This window comes from Typopeltis vanoorti, chromosome 14, assembly GCF_054136105.1.
Source record: "Typopeltis vanoorti isolate ZY-2024b chromosome 14, IOZ_Tvanoo_1.0, whole genome shotgun sequence".
NCBI classification, from domain to species: domain Eukaryota; kingdom Metazoa; phylum Arthropoda; class Arachnida; order Uropygi; family Thelyphonidae; genus Typopeltis; species Typopeltis vanoorti.
In genome coordinates, this window is record NC_143562.1 from 3,041,053 (window position 1) to 3,064,761 (window position 23,709).

The window sequence follows — 23,709 nt, forward strand, 5'->3', positions numbered from 1 at the left end:
TAGAAAGAGTACAGAAGCTGACTCTGAAATGAACTACAAACAAGTAACTGATCACAGATCCAACCATCAAACCACAAGGATTCAATCTACCTCAACACTTCTAGAGTCAGTTAAACAGATCTAGGAATGGACAAGGCCCCTGTGCCCACTTGTTACATCTGTGGGGAATTTTACAGTCACCTTTTTGTGTGTGTAATGCTGTGCAGACTATGCATCATATCACCGATGACTGCTCCGTACACCCCTTTCCTGGAGGCCTCAGGAATTTGCATTTATTCCCAGACAGTGCCATTCGACTGGTTAACTGAACCATTAGTCTGTGCATAGTTTTACTCAGTAATATGCTAAATAAAATGACTTTTCTTCTCAATTTTATTCTTCTATCATACCAAGACTGCAGATTCACAATCTTTACTTTTCCACTCTTCATTTTAGCTTCTTTCAGGGGCTCTTTCATATCCTCTGTCATTGCATGTTTCTTAGCATTCAAATTATTTGGAAGTTTTTTTTTTCCCCTCCACTTGGTTAGACTATAAATTATATATTTAGTTTAATCCTTTATCCAAGTGTGACAAGGTTTGTTCAATGTGCCTGAAGTATCTTCAGGATTGGGACAACTCGTAGCAAAGGTGGACAAAACTACACATGACTTGCCTTAGTATCCCATAATGCTAAAGAATTAGAAATCAGCCTGAAAGAAACAAGAAATGGAAAATCACCTGGAGAAGATAAGCTAGGTTCAGAACTATATAAATACGCAGGAACAAGATTCAAAGAAAGACTCTTATTATTTTTAAATAAAATTTATTCAACTGGTATCCCCCCCCCCCCAATAGAATGGAAAAAGCAATAGTGATTCCTATTTTTAAAAAAGGTAATAGAGATGACCCTAAAAACTATAGAGATATCAGTATACTAAATTCCTGTTACAAAATATATAGCAGAATCTTAAATAGCAAACTAACGAAATATTCCGAAAACTTTATTTTGAAGTACAGAATGGATTGAGAAAAGGACGATCATGTATAGACCCGGCCTTTTGCCTAAAAATAATAGAGAAAAGAAGAGAATACAATTTAGAAACACATATTGCATTTATTGACTTTGAAAAAGCATTTGACAAAGTTAAAAGAAACATATTATTTAACATATTAAAAGAAAGACAAATACCAAATAATATCATAAAAGCTATCACAAGTATATATATGAAAATAATCAAATACAAATAAGATTAAATCACGAGCTATCATATACAAGAGAGATAAACCAAGGGGTCCGACAGGGATGTGGTTGGCTGTTTTTATTCACTGCAGAGAAATTCAAATATGTCCGTTGGTTTTCTGAATGTTGTCAATCTTTAAATCAAAGAAATTTGAATATGAGTTTTGTTTTCTTTGTTTCAAGGATATGATTAGCCGAGTTGTCCTCCATCTTCCTCTCAAGGATATCCCCAAATATCTGGGGATCCTTTGAACTTTCAAGTTCAAACAACTTGAAAGTTCAGATTTTAAATTCCAGACGTGGTTTTGAGCAAAATCCAAGTTCTTTCGAGTAGCCTGGATCTGTTCTCTCATCACTTTCTCCATCGTCTTCTTTCGCTATGCCTTTATCCCGTGTTAAACGGGATCAACGTTCCCATCTTTAATCTTCTTCCTCCAGGTATCTTCCTGACTCCATCCTTTCTCCCTAAGATCCTCTGCCACCTTATACCTCCACCTGAGCTTGGGCCTGCCTCTTTTCCTCCATGCACGCCACCTCTATGCACTCCACTAGTTTACCAACATACTCTTCACTCCTCCTCTCTACATGACCGAACCACCTCAGCCTGCTTTCTTGTACCTTCTTACCGATCAGTCCCACCTTGACTGTCCCTTTGATGTGGTCATTCCTTATCCTGTCCTTCTTTGTCACACCACTCATCCATCTCAACATCTGCATCTCCACCATCTTCCTCTCCTGTGTCTTTGTTATAGGCCATGTCTCCACGCCATGAAGCATCGCCGGCCTCACCACCATCTTATACAGCTTTCCTTTCATCTTACAACTCGCTCTCTTGTCACACAGGACCCCGCTCATCTTCCTCCAGTTCATCCAGCCACATGTTATTCAGTGCTGTATTTCCTCATCCAGGTCTTCATTCCTCTCGACGACCGACCCTAGGTACTTGAATTTCTTCCCTGAAGTTAACCTTTCGCCCTGGAGTCGTATGACCATATCCTCGGCACTCCCCGTTGACATATATTCAGTCTTCACCCAGTTAATTCTCACGCCTCTCTCCTCCAATACCTTTCTCCACTCTTCCAGTGTCTTTTCAAGCTTCTCTCGGGATGATTTGCAAAGAACAATGTCGTTGGCAAACATCATGCTCCATGGTGCCTCCCTCTTGACCTCCTCCACTAGTACATCCATGACTAGGTCAAAGAGGTAGGGGCTCAGAGCTGATCCTTGGTGGAGCCCGACAACAATGGGGAACCCCTCTGTAATGCCGACACTAGACCTGACCTGAGTTTTTGCTCCCTCATACATCTCCTTCACCAACCTCATCTACTTCTCCGACACCCCCGTACTCCTTCATACCTCCTGCCTGGCCACTCTGTCACTCGCCTTTTCCAGGTCTATAAACACCATATGCAGCTCCACCTGCATTCTCCCTATATTTCTCCATCAGTCGCCTTAGCGCAAATATCACATTTGTTGTCCCTCTTCCTGGCATAAATCCGAACTGCTCCACGCCAATTTTCATTTCCTGCCATATCCTTCCTTCAATTACTCTTTCCCATATCTTCAACGTGTGTGACATCAGCTTGATCCCTCTATGGTTGCCACAATCCTGAACATCTCCTTTTTCCTTTGTAGATTGAGGCAAGAATGCTTTTCCTCCATTCCTCTGGTATCTTTTCCTGTTGGGTTATTTTCCTCATCAGATCCCATAACATGTCTGCACACTCGCTGCCCAGACTTCTCCATACTTCCCCAGGCATCTGGAGTATACACATATGCGAGGTGTGGCTATTAAATAACGAGACAAAGGTGTGCTGTGAATCGTGTAATCGTAGCAGTGGGATGCACTTGCACCGTGAATGTAGGCAATTATAAAAGAAACACGTGTGAAGTCGCTTTTCCGGAATAATGTCTAGCGTTAAAGTCGAGCAGTGCATTAATCTCAAATTCCTTGTGAAATTGAAGATCATCATATGTGATGAGACATGGATTTTCCAGTATGATCCAGAAACAAAGAGACAATCAATGCACTGGAAAACTCCCACGTCATCAAGAATGAAAAAAAGCAAGAATGAGCAAATCAAAACTGAAGGCAATGCTGATCTTTTTTTTTTTTTTTTTTATAAATTCTGTGGTAATGATTGAATGGGTACCAGATGGTCAGACCAACATTATTACCTTGATGTTCTGGGCAAGCTGAAAGAACAAGTGAGAAAGAAGAGACCCGATCTATGAAAGAACAATGCTTTGATTCTCCATCAGGACAACGCTTCAGCCCGCAGTGCACTGTCTGTAAAGCAGTATCTGGCTGATAAAAAGATCCTAGTGTTGGACCATCCACCTTACTCACCGGACTTAGCTCCATGTGACGTTTACCTTTTTCCAGAGTTGAAATCCGCATTGAAGGGTACCCATTTTCAGTCAGTGGATGAGGTAAAGGAGAAAATGGCAGCGCTACTGAAACTGATAACACCTGATGACTTGCAGCACTGCTTCCAACAATGGAAAATTCGTATGCAACGGTGTATAGATAGAGGAGGGGAGTATGTTGAAGGGGGGATAACAATTAAGTTGTACAATTGTAATAATAAATCACATTTTTGCAACCTGTCTCGTTATTTAAAAGCCACACCTTGTATATATATATAGATCCTAAATATAATAAAACAATTGTCATGTTAAATTAGGACATCATTTTTACTGTAACAAAACTATCTATATAAAAGAATGTTTCTCTGATGTTGTCTTAAATAGAATATAGCTTTCATGTAGTTAATTTATTTTATTTCATTTATTTATTGTGATTTTATTTTATTTTCACTAGGGGTCAGGCCAGTAGAATAACCGTTGATCATTGTCTCTTCAGCATACTGTGTGAAATGTAATTTAGCTTGTCTCTGTATATGTGTTTATACTCCAGATGATGATCTTAATATGAAGGTCAAAACATAAGGAAATTAGAATGATTATTTATAACACGGTTGTAGAGGCTATAATTTGTGTAAAATGAATGCTGATCACCGTGTTAACTACCCCTTTCACACAGGATTAGATGAAAGAAAACAAATGTGCTATTTAGAAGTCGTTACAGATCCAAAAGATTATTTTTTGAGTCAGTCATGGCTATGAAGAAGTCTCTTAACTTGAACAAATATGGTTGCATTAATTTGCCAGAAATTTGGGAGACTGTTATCTTAAGAGCAACTCCCACATGGCTGTATTTTTATTATTATTATTATTATTATTTTTATTTTTATTTTATTTTTTTTTTTGACAGCATTAGAGGCTGCCAAAATAGGGCTTTAGATCTTTTGTCTATTACAATTGTATTGTTTGTATATATAAGTTGTGTTGTGCTCTGATGATGCCGATTTGAAATTCAGTGAAATATAAGCAGTTAATAAAATATCTTTTGATAAAATAGTTTATTTGGTGTTGTTAATACCATTGAAAATTATTCTTGAATTTTGGAGAGAGAGAGAGGTTTATATTTTAGTTTAACTGCAGAGACACTATTCTTAAGCATAGTTGAATATTCAGTGTTACAAAAGATGAAGTAAAAAAATGAAAATAGGAACATGCAGTAAGAGAAAATAGATTCTTGAACATGTCATCCATACAGAAAGTATCCAGCCTCCAAATCACAATGTAGCCTCGAGAGTGCCCTTGCATACATTACACAGCCTTCCTCCAGGCATGATATGGCAGTATAGTTAGCAGCAAGATTATGCTCCAGTTGATTGGCAGTGTTCTCCGCAGAAATTTTTACCAGCCTGGCATACAAAAATTTTGAATGAGTTAAGAAAGACCATTTTTCAGAACATATTAAAATAGTAATTTTATTAGAAATTACTTCAAACAAGGATAATATTTTATATAGTAATTATAACAAACAAGACTAGGATTTTTCTTATTTTCTCATTAAGTAATGAAAAACCTTTTAATGCTCACAACTTAAAATTCTATAGATTAATTCTTCTCTTCTTCTTAGAAGCCCAGTTGTCAGCAGCTTTTTCGTAATTAAAATCTGTTGGATCTGGTCCCTCCAGTGAAATAAGCATCAGATTATTTAGAGTGTTCTGACTGATGCAATTCCTCATACAGGTTTTTATCCTTTTTAAAGCAGAGAAACCTCTTTCACATTCAACTGTGCCCACACATATGGCCAGTCCAACAGCAGCTAGTTTTGCTCAGATGTTGTTGCTAACGTTTTATAACACAGTGACGGCTGAATTGGATAGGGGTAATGGGTTTACAGTGATACTACTGGACCTTGCCAAGGCCTTTGACAGGATACCACATGGAACCCTAATCAGTAAACTGGAGCAGATGGGGATAGATATAGGGTTGGTAAGATGGATAGGAGGGTGGTTGAAGGAGAGATACCAGAGAGTGGTTTATTCAGGAGTGGAGTCAAAAAGACGTCTTGTGACTAGTGGAGTGCCGCAGGGCTCTGTTCTTGGACCACTGCTTTTCAATTTGTTCATCAATGATATTGGAAAGGATTTGAGAGGAAGTGTTCGCTTGTTTGCTGATGATGCAAAGTTGGGTAGAGCAATTGTGAGTGCACAGGATGTCAAAATTTTACAAGATGATTTGGATAGTTTGGAGGACTGGGCTAGGAAAAATGGATGTCAGTTTAATGTGGCAAAGTGTAAGGTTATGCACTTTGGGGTGAAAAGAATAGCAGCAGTATATCGCATTGGTGGAACCGTACTCCAGGAGATTGATGAGGCCAGGGATTTGGGAGTGCTGGTGGATAGGGAGTTGAAGTTTAGGGGGCACATTTGCAAAAGTGACTAAAACAGCTCACCAAATCACTTGGCTTATGAAAAATACTTTAACATGCAGAGACAAACAAGTTGTTGTTCCTCTGTATCGAGGAACAACAACTTGTTAATTGTTGTTCCTCGATGTTAACATCTTGATAAGACCCCATCTGGACTTCTGTGTCCAGTTATGGGCACCAGGGTTTCTTCGTGATGGGGAGGAAGTGGAGAGGGTCCAGAGACGAGTGACCAAGATGATAGCATGTCTGTGGAATGAACCTTATGAGAATAGGTTGAGGATTTGTGGGTTGCAGAAATTGGACGATAGGCGAAGGAGGGGTGATATGATTGAGACATTCAAATTACTGAAGGGTTTTTATAAGATTGATCCAGAAGATATTTTTGAAAATATGACTGGTGGTGGGAGGACTAGGGGCCATGCATGGAAGCTGGGCAAGAGCGTGGTTGACAAGGGTGTTAGAGCTAGGTTTTTTACTTGGAGAGTGGTGAATGAGTGGAATAAGCTTCCAGAGTCTGTTGTGGGTGCTACGACCGTGAATGAGTTCAAGGCAAGATATGATAGATACTGTGTGAATGTTGAATAGTTGTTCCAGACATGATGTTAGGGCCTCCCTCGATGAGTCTGTCGACTCCTTGGAGTTTCCCGGAACAATAATAATAATAATAATTTCAGCAGTATTTGTCTTGGATCTAGATTTTTTTTTATGACTGTCCATTAATCAATTTTGATGCAACTGCCCATTCTAGTTTAGTACTTTCATAGTTTAAAACTGCAGGACTTCCATTTCTAGAATAATAATCAAAAAGAATCTCAGAAGCCTCACGTTGATCATGACTTTCTGCATTAAAAAAGTCTTGAAAAGCAGGAAATGATTGGCATATCTGGAAATCTTGTTTCTAGGTGTTTAATAATTGTGCCTATGTATTTATCATATATTGTAGTCTTAAACATAATAACATTAGAATCTGAAGAATCAATGTGAAGGTTGACCATTCACCTGAAAGACGCTGTTGAAGATTTTGAAAATGACCAATTCCGTGATGGATAGTTTTCTGGCTTTTGAGACTGGCTCTATTTCAGTTAAGTCAACATCTTGCCTTTGCCATGATCTAGACAAGTTAGATAAATTAAAAAAGGCCTATTTTCTTTTACAAAATAAAATATTAAATACTTGACTCAAGATCTTCAGACAAAAACCATTATTAAGAAAAATAAATGTAGATTTTTAACATCGATTTTTGACTTCGATTGGAATTCGCTCAATTTTCACAATTTATTTCTTTCAAACATCAAAATTATGTCTCTTTCATAAAATATCTTCTTTGCAATCGATACTGTTGTATTTGAGATCCCATTTTTTTTTGTCTTCTTCCACGTACGGATTGGTGTGCATCAAAGTGAATATCCGAAGCTCTCGAGATTGGCTTGCAATGCAAGAAACTGAGCTGGTCTCATGAGTATCGAGATGCTCCGGTTCGATTTCTCATCACTATTAATTAAAAAATGTCTTGAATTATTTTTCCATTTTTGCTCATCATTTAGCCATGTCAATTCACAACATTAATTAGCTGGGAGGTCACTAAAACCAGCTGGGTGGTTTGCCCATTCAAAAGGTCCTGGGGGGGGGGGGACATAGATTGGGAATCTTTCTTAAAAAAACATGTTACCATCTGTTTTGGTCCTATACATTGACTAGCAGCCAGCCTGTAGGACTGCTTTACTGCTATACCTTTGAAGATGGTGGAGATGCTGGATCCCTGCAGTGTGTTTGGCATGACCACAATAGGTACTGCATTTCAAAGGTGGGGGGGGGGGGATCTGGAACCCTTGCTCTAGGGAAAAAAAAATGGTGGTAACCACATGGTCACCAATAAGAAAAGTGGTGGTATTACACCTGGTGATGAAAGTCATCTTCCACCTAAGACTGATGGGCATTTACTTCGACTAGGATGGTATTCTTTCAGTTGGAATGCTCGCTTTTATCAGTACCCCTTTAAATAGGTCTGGTGGAATTGACTTGACTGGAAGCTGTGTGTTGCACATCATTGCCCCATATCATAGTGAGAACTTGCTGATTAAATCTGAGCATAATGCCACAAGTGTGGTTTCACTAATGTTTATACAGTGGTATAAACACTAGTTAGATCCCATCATGGCAACAATGCAATATGCAATCTTTGCTGCACTTGGAAGTGTGTCCTCTATACCTCACTGTGTGTTCACTGTCAACCATCACTTGAGATCTCAAATCTTATCCACTTCCTACCAATACAGTACACAGCCTTATATCTCTGCATTCCAATGTGCAACACTTTGCACTTATCAGTATTACCACTAAAATGCTGTCATTTGTCCTAAAGAAAAGTGTGTTCAAATCTTTCTGACAGGAATTAACATCAGCAAATAACTGAGGATCCCCAATCAATCTACAGGAAACATCATTATGACAATGATGAGTTAAGATGGAGAACCAGAATCATTAATGGTATACTAGCAGAGCTGTGTGAGAAGAGAGTTAAGTTTGTGGATGTATGGTATATATTTGAGAGAAGAATGCAATTATACAGACCTGACTGATTGCATTTGAATGAGTTTAGAGTGAGTAAACTAGAGATCTGAAGTAAGAGGTGAAGTGAAAGATCAGGAAGAGACTGAAGTGCTTGGCAATGGAAATAGTGTGAGAGATTGTAAGAGATGTGTTTCTGGAGAGAGAGAGAGAGAGAGAATGAATGGGAGATGAGAGAAAGTATAGATTTGTAGGAAGTGTGATATATTATTTGACTATGAGACAATGAAAGTGAAACAGACTGAAAAGATAAAAGGTGACATAAATGAAAGAAATGGAAATGAAATGAAAGCTAGTGAAACTGAGGGAGAGAAAGACAGTATCAATGAGGAAACGGAAGTAAGATACAGCAGAACAAGAAGTAGTGAGACTGCAGAAGTGACAGAGTCAAATTGTCAGAATGACAGATTTCATGAAACAGTTATTGAAAATGAAAAATGAAATTAGGAATATGCAAAGTGATGTTAAACGTTTGGTGGAAACTAATGAAAGTGTGTGAGAGAATAGAATGAAAGAAAAAAGTAAAAGAGGTGATGAGTGATTCCATAGTCAGAGGATTAGTTAATGAGAGAGTACATAAGGTCTGCTATTGAGGAGGAAGAATGAGTAGAATAATTCAGACGTTGGACATGAGGAAAAAACAAGCAAGAGAATTTCTGGTGATTGTGGGGGCAAATGATCTAAGTGAATGTAAGGAGCATGTGAGGGGGAATATTAGGAGGTTATTGAGAAGAGTGAAAGATAGCAGTGCAGTGGGAAAGGTTGTCTGTGTGTAGTCAAGGTATGACGATGAGTTGCGACGGAGAGCCAAAATCATGAGTAGTATACTAGGGAACTGTGTGATGAGAAGGAAGTACAGTATGTGGATGTATACCATGTGATGGGCTGCATTTCAATGGCTTTGGAGTGAGTGCACTGCAGAAAAATCAGCAGAGTGATATTGAAGAAGCAGAAGTGCTTAGCAGTGAAAACAGTAGTAGTGTGAGATGAAGAGAGAACGGGAATGCAAGAGGAACATGGAAATGGGGGGGGGGGGGAACAGGAAGATATGACATAGGGAGAGTGGATGTTGAAAGTGGCAGTGAGTGTGTATGAAGATGGAGTATATAGCAATGTGGGTGGGGAAGTTGAGACTTGAGGGAAGTTGAGAACAAATATATGTGGTAAACAGCGATAAAGGTGATTGGGCAGGTGTGGTGGAGAAATCACAACCAACAAGTGGCTTGGATAGGACTGGTTATAGTCCTAAAAATGAATTACTGTGTTTGTTTACAAATGCTAGAAGTATGAAATTCAGAAATAAGGGAGATGAAATGGTTTCACTGATTGAGTTTATTTGTCCCAAAATCATTGGAATAAGTGAAACATGGTTAAATTAAGATAATATTCTAGCAGGAATAGAAATGGAAGGATACAGTATTTTTCACGAAGATAGAAAGGATAAGAAGGGAAGGGGTGTTGCTGATGATTACAGGGGAATTATGTCTACATAAGGTAGACATGAAAGAAGGAAATAGTGGCAATGGTTTAACTAATGATATACAACTATTTGCAGATTATACATTACTGGAGAGAGTGGTAAGGAATCAAGTAGACGTAGCCTTGCAGGAGGACTTGAATGGATTCTACACGCGTGCAACAGTATGGAACTGTTAACTCAACATTGCCAAGTGTAAGGTTCTGAAATTTGGTATGTAACAATGGGCTGCAAAGTATACACTTGATGGGAAAGTTGAGAAATATAAGAGACCTTGGAGTGATGGTGGACAAGGATCTGAAATACAGAGGTCCCATTGTGCAAGTTGTGAAGACATCACATTAGATTATGGCAATGAAGCAGAGGAGCTTAACTTGTAGAATAAATAAGTCCTGGTTCCATTGTATAAGGCCTTGATCAGACCTCATATAGATTATTGTGCACAGATTTGGTCCTCTGGTTTTCATGGTGATGAAGATATGTTGGACAGGGTCCAGAGAACACCGACTAAGGTTGTAACTGTCTTTGGGATATGAAGTCAGTGAGGGAATGCAGTTTGCAAAGCCTTGTGAATGGAAGGAAGAGAGTGGATATAATTGAGACATTTAAGTTGGTATAGGGTTGATACCAGGTTATTGTGAAAGAAATATTTCATAGAATTGGGGAATGGGGTAGAATAAAAGGACATACCTAGAAGTTGTATGAGGAGGGTGTGAACATGGCCATTAGGAGTAGGTTCTTTGCATGGAGAGTTTTTTATTTATTTTTATTATTATTATTTTTTTTTTATGGAAATGACATCATGGGTCATACTGTGCCAGGACACAGGTCACAGCAGTACATATGGTAATTGGTTAGTAGGACAATCACAAACATCCATGCCCTTGGTGGGATTTGAAATTGCAGCTTCTTGGCTGGAGAGCAGATATGCTAAATACTTGTCCAACCGGGCCGGTTCATGGAGAGTGAGTGTACGATGGAATGTATTGTCTGACACTGTGGTGAATGTGGAATGAGAATACATTGAATGAGTTTAAAGCACTGTTGCAATGATTCTCTTGACTCCATGGAGGTCTGGTGTGAATAATATTAATAAATAATTTAAATAGACAGCTCCCAAGAATAGATTACTAGGGCTCACCATTGGTTGCCTTCTTTTTTTGAGACACCCTGTCATAAACATCTTACTAATATCTTTCGTAAATTCAATCTTCATTCCATTTAACTAATCTGCTATCCTTTCCAGCATTTTGACACCAGGCTTTCATGTGGTAATTTATCAAATGCCTTTGCACAGGCCAGGATTGCTATATATGAATGTCCCTTTTCTGACACATTCACTACCTTATTATAAAATGTTGACAGATTGCTAAAACAAGCTACCCCTTTCAAACCCATGCTGACCATCGTAAAGGATCCTGTTAATCAGCCCAGTCCTGTATTCTATTCCTAATCAGTTTGTCCAGTTCCTTAACTACATTTGCAAATATATTGACTGGTCTGTAATTGAAAACTTTGTCCCAGAGTTCATGGAGTGGTACTATTTTGCCTCCTTTCCACTTCCTTAGAAAGCTTTTCCACTGCAAGATTTTCATTAAGTAACCAAGTCAGTGGCATACCTAACCGTTTTGGGTTCCCACAGCCTTATTAACATCTAATCTGGTCAACACCTCATAACCCTGATTCTTCACCTCTCATCCCCCTAATATTTCTTCCCTGTCTGCATGTTATGGAGTATTATTTAAACCAGTATGATATTCACTGATAAAGTGCTCATTAAGTTTGCTGCATTCTTTATGCTCATTAAGTTCGATAACTTTGCTACATTCTTTGTCATTGTCACTCTGCTACAGTAACTATGCTCCAGTATCATATTTCCATAATTATTCTTCATCGTGCTTGCTATATCGAGAAATAATTTACTTCAGTTATTTTTGCCTTGACTGGCCAGTCTCCTCTCATACTGCACTTTTCCTTTCTTTGCCTTGTTTGTTACCTTTCTAGCTTGCACTTTATATTCTTCATGCATCTGATCATTATCAAATGTCTTGTATCTCCTCCATAGCATTTTCTTTTCAACCACTGCTTATGATAACTGTTCATTCATTTCATTTTTGCTTATTCACTTAACTCTTGGTATACAGTTGCACATTGCTTCTGTCACTGCTTTTCTGCACAGTTCATCAACCCAAGGTATTCATTTTTGTAGACTATGGAATTTCTCATAATCATCTGCATTATAATTCACACATATCCCTTTTTGACAGTGATACTCTCACCAACCATCATCTTGATACCTCATTAACAATTACATCCTCTGAGGATGTCACCAAATCCAACACTCTAAAACCTCTAAATATCTTTTGTAGATGCTGCCCATGTGCTATCTCCAGCTACTATAGTCTATCTTCCATGTGAACTTTTTCTTCTACTGGTCATCATGGATTTTTTTTTTTATAACACTTCCACATGAGAGGCCACAAGTCCTGTAAAGAAATGAACACTGTGTGTGTGTGGGTGGGTTGGGATTGTGAGCAAAACAATTTGTTGATATTCTTATTAAACAACCAGAGGTTAATAGTTCTTAGAGAGCAGTGCAAGGGATGGCTGTTCCACAGAACTGAGTGGATATTGATTGGCAAAATCCATATTGGTGATCACTCATAGTTGAAAGCTCTCCAGATCTTGAAAATAGGGAATTACTTTCTCCATTACTTGAGACAATACTGAGGTGAGAATAATAGCTTGAAAGTTTGAAGGTAGACACTTAAGAACTTTTTTTTTTCAAATAGACTATATATCTACTTGTTTCTGTGCTGGAGTTCAGGAGCACAACTGGTGAGCAGCATTCACTAGGACTAGAAACCTTTTTAGTATCCAGGTTGTTCATGCAATGTCCAGATAAAGAAAGAAGTGATTTGTCTTTATCAACTCTGTAGGAATTGGGTGAGAAAAGTAATGCTGGGAAGTCAGCTGTATTTTAGATAATGTTGCAAAACTACCATTTGGTTGAGAAAAAGGTGGAAACAAAGACAGATAAAAATTATCTCCAGTAGGTTTTGCATTATTTTTGTTCTTTTGTGTACTAGAAGGTATGACTGCCATTAGCACAGTTGGTGAGTTTTCTACATCTCAGTCATATGTCCCCTCTCCTTTTGTTTTAAATCTTTACTTATTGCAAATACATCTTGGTCATTGGAATTAAAAAAGGGATTCAGTTAGAATTCTGGACATTAAAGTCACCAAGGAAGAGTCAGAATGATTTTCCAATTTGGGAGAATGGTAAAGAGAGCAGATGAGTGAGACTTAATTATTATTATTATTTGACACCTCCAGGGAGTCCAAGGCTCATCGAGGGAGGGCACTTACTCTACACCTTTCTGTCTCCACCACTCATCCACCAACTGACCGCAACTACTCCAACGCCATCTACTGCCGACCACCACCGCTAGTTTTTCCACAGACGATCACAAACATACATGTCCATGGCAGGATTCGACCTTCAGCCTTTTGGCTGGAGAGCGGATATGCTAACCACTCGGCTAGCCAGGCTGGCTTAATTAGGCAGAGAAATCTTAAGACACAGTAGGTTTAAAAAAAGAAAAGAGAAAAGTTTAACCACTATATTGCATCACTGTATATATTTAGGTTTACTCTCATGCTGATTTTACAAAGGTGAAGATAAAAAAATATTATGCAGGAGCTATATAAAAAGATGTTATAGAAAAGATATCAAGAACAGGGTACCTGAGCACAGTGCTCTTGGAGTATAAGGCACAGGCTAAGAAAGTGATGAGTTACTAGGAAGGAAAAATTAGCACATGAAAAGAGTTCATTAAGGCAACAGAATAAAATCCTAGAGAATTCTACAGTTTCGTTTGTTGTCTTTGCAAATCTCTTTCCATATGCCAGTTTCTCTTTCATCGGTACATTCCTCACATTTCTAACTTGAGTCTTATGACCATGCCGCTGAAGGGTACCGTGTTCTTTATATTTCCTCCATGATGTCATCTTTTCTTAAGCTCCTGTATAATTCCATAATTCATCCATTTTACCATCACTGTATTTATTGACCTACTGAACTTAACAATACAATTTCATATTACTATCAGTATTTGATTCTAAAACCTCTAAATATCTTTTGTAGATGTTTAAATGAAGTCCCAGTCAGTAGTGATTTCTCTTCCCTGTAATTTATCATGCCAAGGTAACTCACCAGTCTGTTTCCATTGCAGGGTACTCTGCCAGGAAAAGTACTCTGCAGTGAGTAGACCCTAATCACTATCAACCCATCAGAATTGGAACTCATGCATTTGAAACATCACCTATTTCTAGTCTGTACATCAAGGAAAATGAACCACCTTTGTTGCTTTGATGTCATCAGCTGTCTCTATTATCTGCAACACAAATAAAATCCTTGCCAGACTAACCCACGTGGCCAACTATTTTTCTTCCATAATGGAATTATCATTACAACAATTGACAGACCACCATAAAACCCTGTGGTTTACAGATAAAAGCTCTCCTACAAGCTCTGGAGGTTACAGCAGACAATATAGCCCAGATGCCATTAAACACAGCATGCTACCAAAAATTTCCACCACTTCTGTTATCTGCCATCAGCTCATTGAGCTCATTTGAACCTGTCTATGCAGATGATTCAAAATATGAGGACCTAATGGGATCTTCTGCCATCTTTCTAGACAACATATACTGTAAAAATCACACTAGGATGCAGCAACACTATTGCTGAACTGTATGCTTTAAAACAAAAATTCAGCTAACGCCTTTTATTCCCTTATAGGGAGTAGGTGAGGCCTTTTAACTCTATCTAGCTTTTTTTTTTTTTCTTTTTTTTTTCTTCTTGAGACTGAGTGGGCAGGGAGTGCTGAAGACTATCACTAAATATAAATGGCAACCAATGAAGAAACTGGCACTGCCAAACAAGTGTTGCCATTTCTTGGTATCCAACCCTAACAGGATATGTTCTTGACTGAAATAGTGTGTGTTCTGTGGTTGATTTTCTTGAGTTTACAGGACAAAAATGCCAGGTTTTCAGGAGAAAAAACCTGCTTGTCCATGTCATGAAATCATTTAACTCAGAACTAGTCAAAGAAAGGCTTAGAAAAAAGTACATCTAGTGAGTGACTAGACTCGAACTTAAGTCTATCTTCAGATGCAAGATAGACGTAGGTCCATCAGAGGATGCAAACGTCACTTTCACTGAGTTTTTACAAGCCTCTGTATGCTTTAGATAATATATAGAGATACTCTTAAATCCAGCATGTTCTCCCTCTCTCTCTGTTATGGAAGCTCCATCCAGATGTGCACTTATGTTAGATCCCAAGCCACATTGGAATTAAGGAAAATGAAGCTACAGATATTGCAGCTAGGTGAGTTTATTTCTTAAACATCCACCATCTGCTTGGACCACACACTGATTATAGGTAGATTATCAGATACAAGCTTCTGTCAGTCCAGTGGCAGTTATCTTGAAGTAGAGAGACTAATAATAAACTCTACCAAATTAAGCCTGAAATTAAATGATGGCAGTTAAGTCTGTGCAGGATTCAAACAGAGCAAGTTTATTCTTGCTCATCTCCATAAGGCATAGTCATCTCACACACTCCTTCCTATTGAGAGGTGATAACATGACTCTGTGATTTTTGTAATACTGAACTCACCATCCATCATATTTTAATTATCTGTCCTTACTTCATGAATGAGTGCAGTCATTATTTTAGCAGTATACAGAATCAGGAGGACTTGTTTTTGCAAAGTGTAAGATTCTGAAATTTGATAGTCAACAATGGGATGCAAAGTATACACTTCTTGGAGAAATTTTGGAGGAAGCAGAAGACAAGAGACCTTGAAGTGGTGGTGATGGACAGTGATCTGAAGTTCAGAGATCACATTTCACAAGTTGTGAAGTCATCACATCAGATTATTGCAATGTTACAGAGGTAGCATGCAGAAATAAAGAGGTTCTGTTTCATTGTATAAAGCCTTGATCAAACATCATATGGATTATTGTGCACAGATTTAGTCCCCTTGTTTTTATGGTAATGATGGTATATTGGAATGGGTCTAGAGAAGACTGACTGAGATGGTAACTGGTCTTTGAGATGTGGGATGTGGTGGCAGAATGAGAGAATGCAATTTGGAAAGCCTTGTGAATAGAAGTAAGAGAGAGGATATGATGGGACATTTAAGTTGGTAAAGGGTTGTTACCAGATTAACGTGGAAAAAATTTTTCATAGAATGGGAGAAGGAGGTAGAATAAGGGGACATCCCTGGAAGCTATATAAGGAGGGTATGAGCAGGGGCATAAGAAGTAAATTCTTTGCATTGAGACTAGTTGGTGAGTGGAATGCATTGCCTGACATTGTGGCAAATGGAGATACATTGAATGTGTTTAAAGCACAGCTTTGTGTGTAACAGTGTGTACCTCCTGCAGTGATTTTCTTGACTCCATGGAGGTCTGATGTTAATAATAATAAGGGAGTGTAGTCAAGCATCTAGAAAGTAGACAGGAAAAAACACTGACAGAAAAGTCCCCAAAAAATTGTGAAATTAAATTTGTTTGGCAGAAAAAATATATATACTCTCTCAGACAAAAGAAGAATCACAGAAATATGTAAAGAACTAAAAATAGACTCATCATTGGCCAAAGTATATGAATACCGAAAGAAGTGGATTGAAAATATTGAAAAAAATGGACAGTTCAAGACTACCCAAAAAAATACTTTGATACCACCGAGTTGGAAGATGTAGAAGCAGGGATGACCAAGGAAAAAGATGGAAAGAGACCAGAACAGGCCACTGGACCTGAATTCTTGAAAGGATTATGATGATGATTTTTATTACTTCCATGTCAATCACTTTTCTCACAGTCTCTTCTCCTTCACACTGCCAATACCTCCATTCATGCTTACATTCCCTCTAGCATGCCTGGGAGTTAGTTGATCATAATATTATTAAAAATTACAAAATACACTATATATTAATTAGAATAGCTTTTAATTTTGTTTGAATTGTCTTTGAACTTGGCTGTTTTGCCAGTACAATGATAGTTGGCACTCACTGGAGCAAAAATAAGTTTTATTTTCTTGGAATATTTTTTGAAGAATTATATGCATTTTAAAGAAAATTAGAAAATTTATTTAATTAGTAATACAAATTTTGTGTATAACAGTTAGGCAAAAATGTCGGTAACAACTAAAACAACCAGAAACATGGCATAAAAATCAAGTGTGTTGGGTGCTGTGGATTTTTACTAAGATGATTGTTGGAAATGTAATATTTCAGATTGTACATGTGGGCAAATTTTGCAGATGTGTTTCGTAAACAAGAGAAATGAGAGAGGAAGAGTCTGCAGAAAATGTGATATATTAATCAACTGCATTGATTTGACTGAAAGTCAAGAAGGGGAAGTGAAAAATAGTGTATGAAAGGTGAAAGACAGCGATAGATGTAAGGCTCAGAATAGTAGCCAGAAGAGTGAGTGTGAGGATATGAGTGCTGTAAATGAGCATAACAGTTTATTTCATGGTCTATAAGCAGTCTTTCCCATGCTGCAAGGAGAGTGAAAGGGAAACACAGTGTAAGGAGTTTGGATTCTGACAGTAATGAATGCATATATGGGGATTGTTCTGCATAGGAATGGAATGACCAGGAATACATTTTGAGAAGAGGAGAGAGGGAGCTAGTTGAGCTGGGGGAGGTGATTGAAAAAGGAAAAATGATCATAAATATGAAAACAAAAGTGAGCTTGACTAACAGAGCAAGAGCTATAATAAATTTAGTTTAATCCTTTATCCAAGTGTGTCCAAACAAAGTTTACACCTGAAAGTATCTTCAGGACTGGGGTAAAGTGGTACAACACCGGGCGACTCCTTGCAAAGGTGGAGCAAGCTACCAACATTCCTATCTCAGTATCTCCCATAATGCAAAACGCATCTCCTTGCAGATATGTATAATGTTATGTATTAAGGAAAGGGCCACTACCCAGACTAGTTTCGACCTTTATTGAGGTCTCTTCAGTGGGAGCCAGGCCCGAGTGGAGATACCAAGGCAGTAATGGGAGATACTGAGATAGGAGTGTTGGTAACTTGCTCCACCTTTGCAAGGAGTCGCCCGGTGTTGCACCACTTTACCCCAGTCCTGAAGATACTTTTGGAGCAAGAGCTGTCATGACTGCAAGAACAGAAGAAAGTTTGACAGAGCAGTAGTGGGTATAATTGCTGGAATTCGAGAATTGAAGATTAAAATGACTAAGATTAGAAATGAGATGAAATGTATACATAATGAAATTACATATATGGAGGATATGAATGGAAGACTGAGAAAGAGTAAAATGAAAGATAATAGAGAAAAAGAAGTAGCAAATGACTCGAGAGTAGCACTATATGGAGATACTGTTATAAAAGGTGTGGTGGATAAGAGGGTACACAAGGTCTGTTTTCCAGCAGAAAGGATGAATGATTGAGTCACTGGATATGAAAAGTAAGCGTGTAAGGGAGTTAGTGGTTGTGGTTGGAATGAATGACTTCGTTTGGCATAGAAAGAATATGAGGATGAATATCAGGAGATTATTAAGGAGAGTGAAAGACAACAGTTTGGTAGGAAGAGTTGTTTGTGTGTTGCCCAGGTATGTATAACTGAGCAGGAAAGTGGTTCAGCTGAGACTGATGTGATTGTGACTGGAAATGAGAATGTGAGAACAGAAATGCAAGTTGGAAGGGAAAATGGGGTTTGTCAGGAAAACACAAGAATGACCAGGAATACATTTTGAGGAGAGGAGAGGGGAGGTAGTTGAGCCTGGGGATGCATTATGTCCCTCATCTGTGGCATAATGCATCCCCAGGCTCAACTACCCCCCCCCCTCTCCTCTTGTCAAAATGTATTCCTGGTCATTCCATTCCTATGCAGAACAATCCCCATATATGCATTCATTGCTGTCAGAATCCAAACTCCTTACACTGTGTTTCCCTTTCACTCTCCTTGCAGCATGGGGAAAGACTGCTTATGGACCATGAAATAAATTGTAATGCATATTTACAAATGCCAGGCATATCAGAAAGAAGGAAGATGAAATTGTTTTTTTATTTTATTTCCAAAAATAGTTGAAATAAGTGAGAAATTATTTCAACTTAGATGATATCACAACAACAACAGAAATGGAAGGATATGATGTCTTTCGAGAGGTTAGGAAGGGAGGTGATGTCACTTATAGTGGTGATGATTGGAATTAAGAGATAGCATCTGGAATAAGGAGAATGAATTTCTTGAACTCTTAAGGGACAACGGTCTTATGCAATCTGTAATAGAGGGCACATGAGGGTTAAGAGTCTTAAATCCATTTCATTCACAATCACATCAGAGAATGTGATTGTGAATGGAATGTCTAATCTTCCCATGGTTGCTCAGAGCGACAATGAAGTGATCACACCTGGGCTGTAGCCAATCATATGAGAACTTCTTTGAAAAAGAGATATATGTGGAACTACAAGGTTGGTGATTAAGAAAAGCTTAGGAGACAACTGGGAGCTATATCGTGAAAAGAGGAGTTGAGTGGAAAGGAGACAGACTGCTTATACTTTGATCAGAAGCTGTTTAACAATAGCAATGTCTGAGTGTATTCCAAAGTGAAATGGATGAATGAAGAGATTAAGTATGAAATCTGGAATATGAATGTTGTTAATAAATAGTTGCCTGAAGAGTGCAAAGAGCAAGCCCTTGATTGGATCAAACTATGAAAAGTCCTAGTGAGTTCTGTTGATATGTGGTAAAAAGAACAAAAAAAATGACTATAGAAGGATGATGCTACATCATGACACTGATAGATTAGTAATATATGCAAAGGATATAATTGAAGTATTCAATGAGCAGTTTATCTGTGTATTTCATTCCTGTGAAGGCAATATCATAAGAAGCTGGAGTATAGTGGAGGAGGAGGGATTGATGGTGAATGAGCTGGAAGTATATATGGAATTAAGTAAACTTGATGTTAATAAGGCAGTAGGACTTGACAGTATATTGCGACATGTCTCGAAAGAGTGCTCTAGAGAATTAATGGAATCTTTGGCACACCTGTTTAACATGATTATTGCAAGAGGGTGAATATCAAAGGACTGGAAGTTGGGAAAAATTGTTCCGCTTCACAACGGAGGTAAGATAGATTACAAATTATAAGCCAATCTTAGCATCTGGGATTATTTTTAAGTTGTTAGAGAAGTTGGTGAAGATTAGGATTCAGAAATGGATTGATAATTGCAGTATTCTTTATGGTGGTCAGCGTAGCTTTCTTATGGGGTAGTGGGGTCATGCTTTAGCAGTCTACTTACATATTACAACAAGGCAACAAATTTGCTGGATAAAGGAAAATGTATATAGTGCTTTTCTTGGATTTTAAAAAGGCCTTTGATAGACTGCCACATGACAAGCTGGTAACTATATTGAAATAGATGCGATTAGATAACAGACAAGTGAGTTGGATAGCTGATTTGCTGTCAAAAGATATCAGTAGCTTGTGTATATAGAAATTGTATCCTAAACGAGTAAGATTACTATTGGAGTGCTACAGGGAAATGCTCTGGGACCTTTATCAGTTTAAATTGTACATTAATGACATTGGGACCAGCTTAACTGATGATCTGCATTTGTTTGCCATTGTTTGGGATTGAATTTTGTGTTAAACTTGGTAAAAGTTTTACTGAAACGCATCAAATGCTTCAAAAAGCATACGGTGATGAATGCTTATCCTGTACTCAAGTTTACGAGTGGTTTAAGCGATTTTAAAGTGGTCGTGAGATGCTTGAGGATGACGAAAAGCTGGGCCATCCAAAAACTGGACTGAGCAAAGTTAACATTCAAAAAGTGCGAGATTTCATCAAAGAAAACCCAAAATCTTCCATGAGATTGATTGAAGATGAATTGAGGATTCCAAAATCAACCGTGCACAACATTTTGACCGAGAGTTTGAGCCTTCGTAAATTGAATTCGCGATTTGTTTCCCCACAAGTTGACCAATGACCAAAACATGTATCGAATTGAACAGTGCAAGGACCTCATTAAAACCGCTTGTAAGGATTCAAACTTCCTTGAAACGATCGTTACTGGTGACAAAATGTGTTTTGAGTATGAGCCCGAAACAAAGCACCAGAGTGCTGAGTGGAGACCACCAGAAGAGGGGCAGCCGAAAAAAAAATCACTTGGAGAAGTCAAAAGTTAAGACAGTGCTGATTTGTTTTTATGTGATTCCAAGGGCATTATCCACAATGAATTCATTCTGCCTGGCCAAACAGTCAGTGGTGAGTTTTATCTCGAAGTTTTGAAATGATTGATAGCAAGAATTCGTCGTGTACGGCATGAATATCGTGATGCAGGCAGCTGGTCCCTTTTGCATGATAATGCACCATCTCATTGTTCGAATGTTGTGAGACAGTTTTTGAGCAAAAACCAAGTTTGTATGTTGGATCACTCACTGTATTCACCTGATTTAGCACCCTGTGACTTCTTTCTCTTCCCTCAACAGTATCCCAAAAACCAATATAAAAAACTCATTTAATGAATTAATTGACTGTGCCAAACGCTGTATTGAAGCTGGGGGGGGGGGGGAGTATACTGATTGAAATAAATTATTTGAATAATTATAATTGGCCTGTGTTTTATTTTCTATCAAAAGTTCGGTTTCTTTTTGGACAGAGGATGTATAAAAAAAAAACCTTATCTTTTCATCAGTAAATACAGTTCAAGTTGTATCGAGAACAATGCACTAACTTACAGAACCGAAGTAATCTGGTTAGTATTACTTCCAAGTCTCCATGCAGTCCCAAAACTCACGAGAATTTTCATAAACCTTGAAAACATTTGGCATCGGAGTACTTGCCATACACTCTGGCAATGCATTCTACTCATTCGCCACGAAAAAATCTCCTTTTCACTTCTTTATTCTAGTAGCAAGGCTTATACGTTGGTCAGACATAACTGGTAATTAGTTTACGGAATTAACAATGCATAAAGTATATTAATTAAAGGTAACTTTAATGAATAACTTCTATATTTCGGCAACGTCACATTGCCATCTTCAGGAACATAAAAATATGGTATGTGCACGCAGGCACTAACACAAAGCAAATGAGGAAGAAAGCAAGAAACTAATATTGTTCCTAAAGTCCTAATGGTATTAGCCCACAAGAGGGCACCATTAGGACTTTAGGAACAATATTAGTTTCTTGCTTTCTTCCTCATTTGCTTTGTGTTAGTGCCTGCGTGCACATACCATATTTTTATGTTCCTGAAGATGGCAATGTGATGTTGCCGAAATATAGAAGTTATTCATTAAAGTTACCTTTAATCAATATACTTTATATGCGTTGTTAATTCCGTAAACTAATTACCAGTTTCACTTCTTTATACTCACATGACCTTTGCACAGTTTCAGGGATGACCTCTCATTCTGCCATTACCTATGCAATAATTTCTTTGTATCTATCTATCTAAAGTACTCTAACATGTAGGGATAACATGCAGTGCCACTTTTTAAAGCACACTAGTCAGACAACACTTGGACTGTTGTGCTCAGATTTGATCAGCTAATTTTCAGTGTGATGTGGAAACATTAGAGAGGGTCCAGAGAAGAGTGACTAAGGCAATCTCAAAACTCTGGAATGCTGGCTATGGCAAGAGGGTGAAAAATGGGGTTGCTGATTTTAGTGGATAGGAAGAAAAGAGGTGATATAACAGAGATATTTAAGGTGGTGATGGGATTTTATCGGATTAATCCAGAGGAAATTATAAAAAGAGCAGAAGGTGAGAAGGGAAGAACCACTGGCCATCCCTGGAAATTATGTAAGAGTGTGACAGAGAGGAATGTGAGGAGTAAATTTTTATGCAGCAAATTGTGAGTAAATGGAACACATTACTAGAATGTGTTGTTAATGCAGAGACTGGTAACGATTTTAAGATTCAGTACAATAAATATGTTGCCAGTTGAATGAACCTCCTAAAATGAGTCTGCCGACTCCATGGAGGTGTACTAATAGTAATAATAATAATAATAAGTTCCTCTCACGAACTTAAATATCTTAATCATATCACTTCTCTTTTTCCTATATGCAGACGATATTCTATTACTCTGCCCTCATTCGGTAGTCAACATTCGGAAGCCCTAAGACAATCTTAGTTATTCATCTCTGCCCTCTCTTTCCAGTATTTCCATATAACTAGGCATCACATCTGTGCACAGAAATCTAAATGTGGCCTGATTAGAATGCCTTAGAATACAATGTACCTGTCATCTCTTTATCCATTCATACTTATGAGGGTTCTTTTCAATATAGCAGCAATTTTCTGAGTAACCATTACCATATTTGCAAGCTGTTCCCTCCCCGCCCTCCCCGAACTTCAGTTTACATTCCACCAAGATTCCCAGATCTCTTGCCTCTTGAAGGTGAAGATTCCTTGAATATGATAAAACCTCTTTCCATCTTCTGTGGCCCAAGTGCATAACTATACAGTTAATAACATTGAAGTGACATTATTAGTCTTCATCCCAAAACACCAACCTTTCAAATCCCCTTTCAACAACATCATCAAGAACTTCCTGACATTACTCTTCTTAATATAGCATCATCTTGGCAGTTAAACAAAC

The 23,709-nt window shown here is 38.1% G+C and overlaps 1 protein-coding gene across 3 annotated transcripts in view; it reads left to right on the top strand.

Moving 5' to 3' along the window:
- CaMKII (Calcium/calmodulin-dependent protein kinase II) overlaps positions 1 to 23,709 on the top strand; it is a 789,323-nt gene that overhangs the window by 689,598 nt on the left and 76,016 nt on the right. The window lies entirely within an intron of this gene.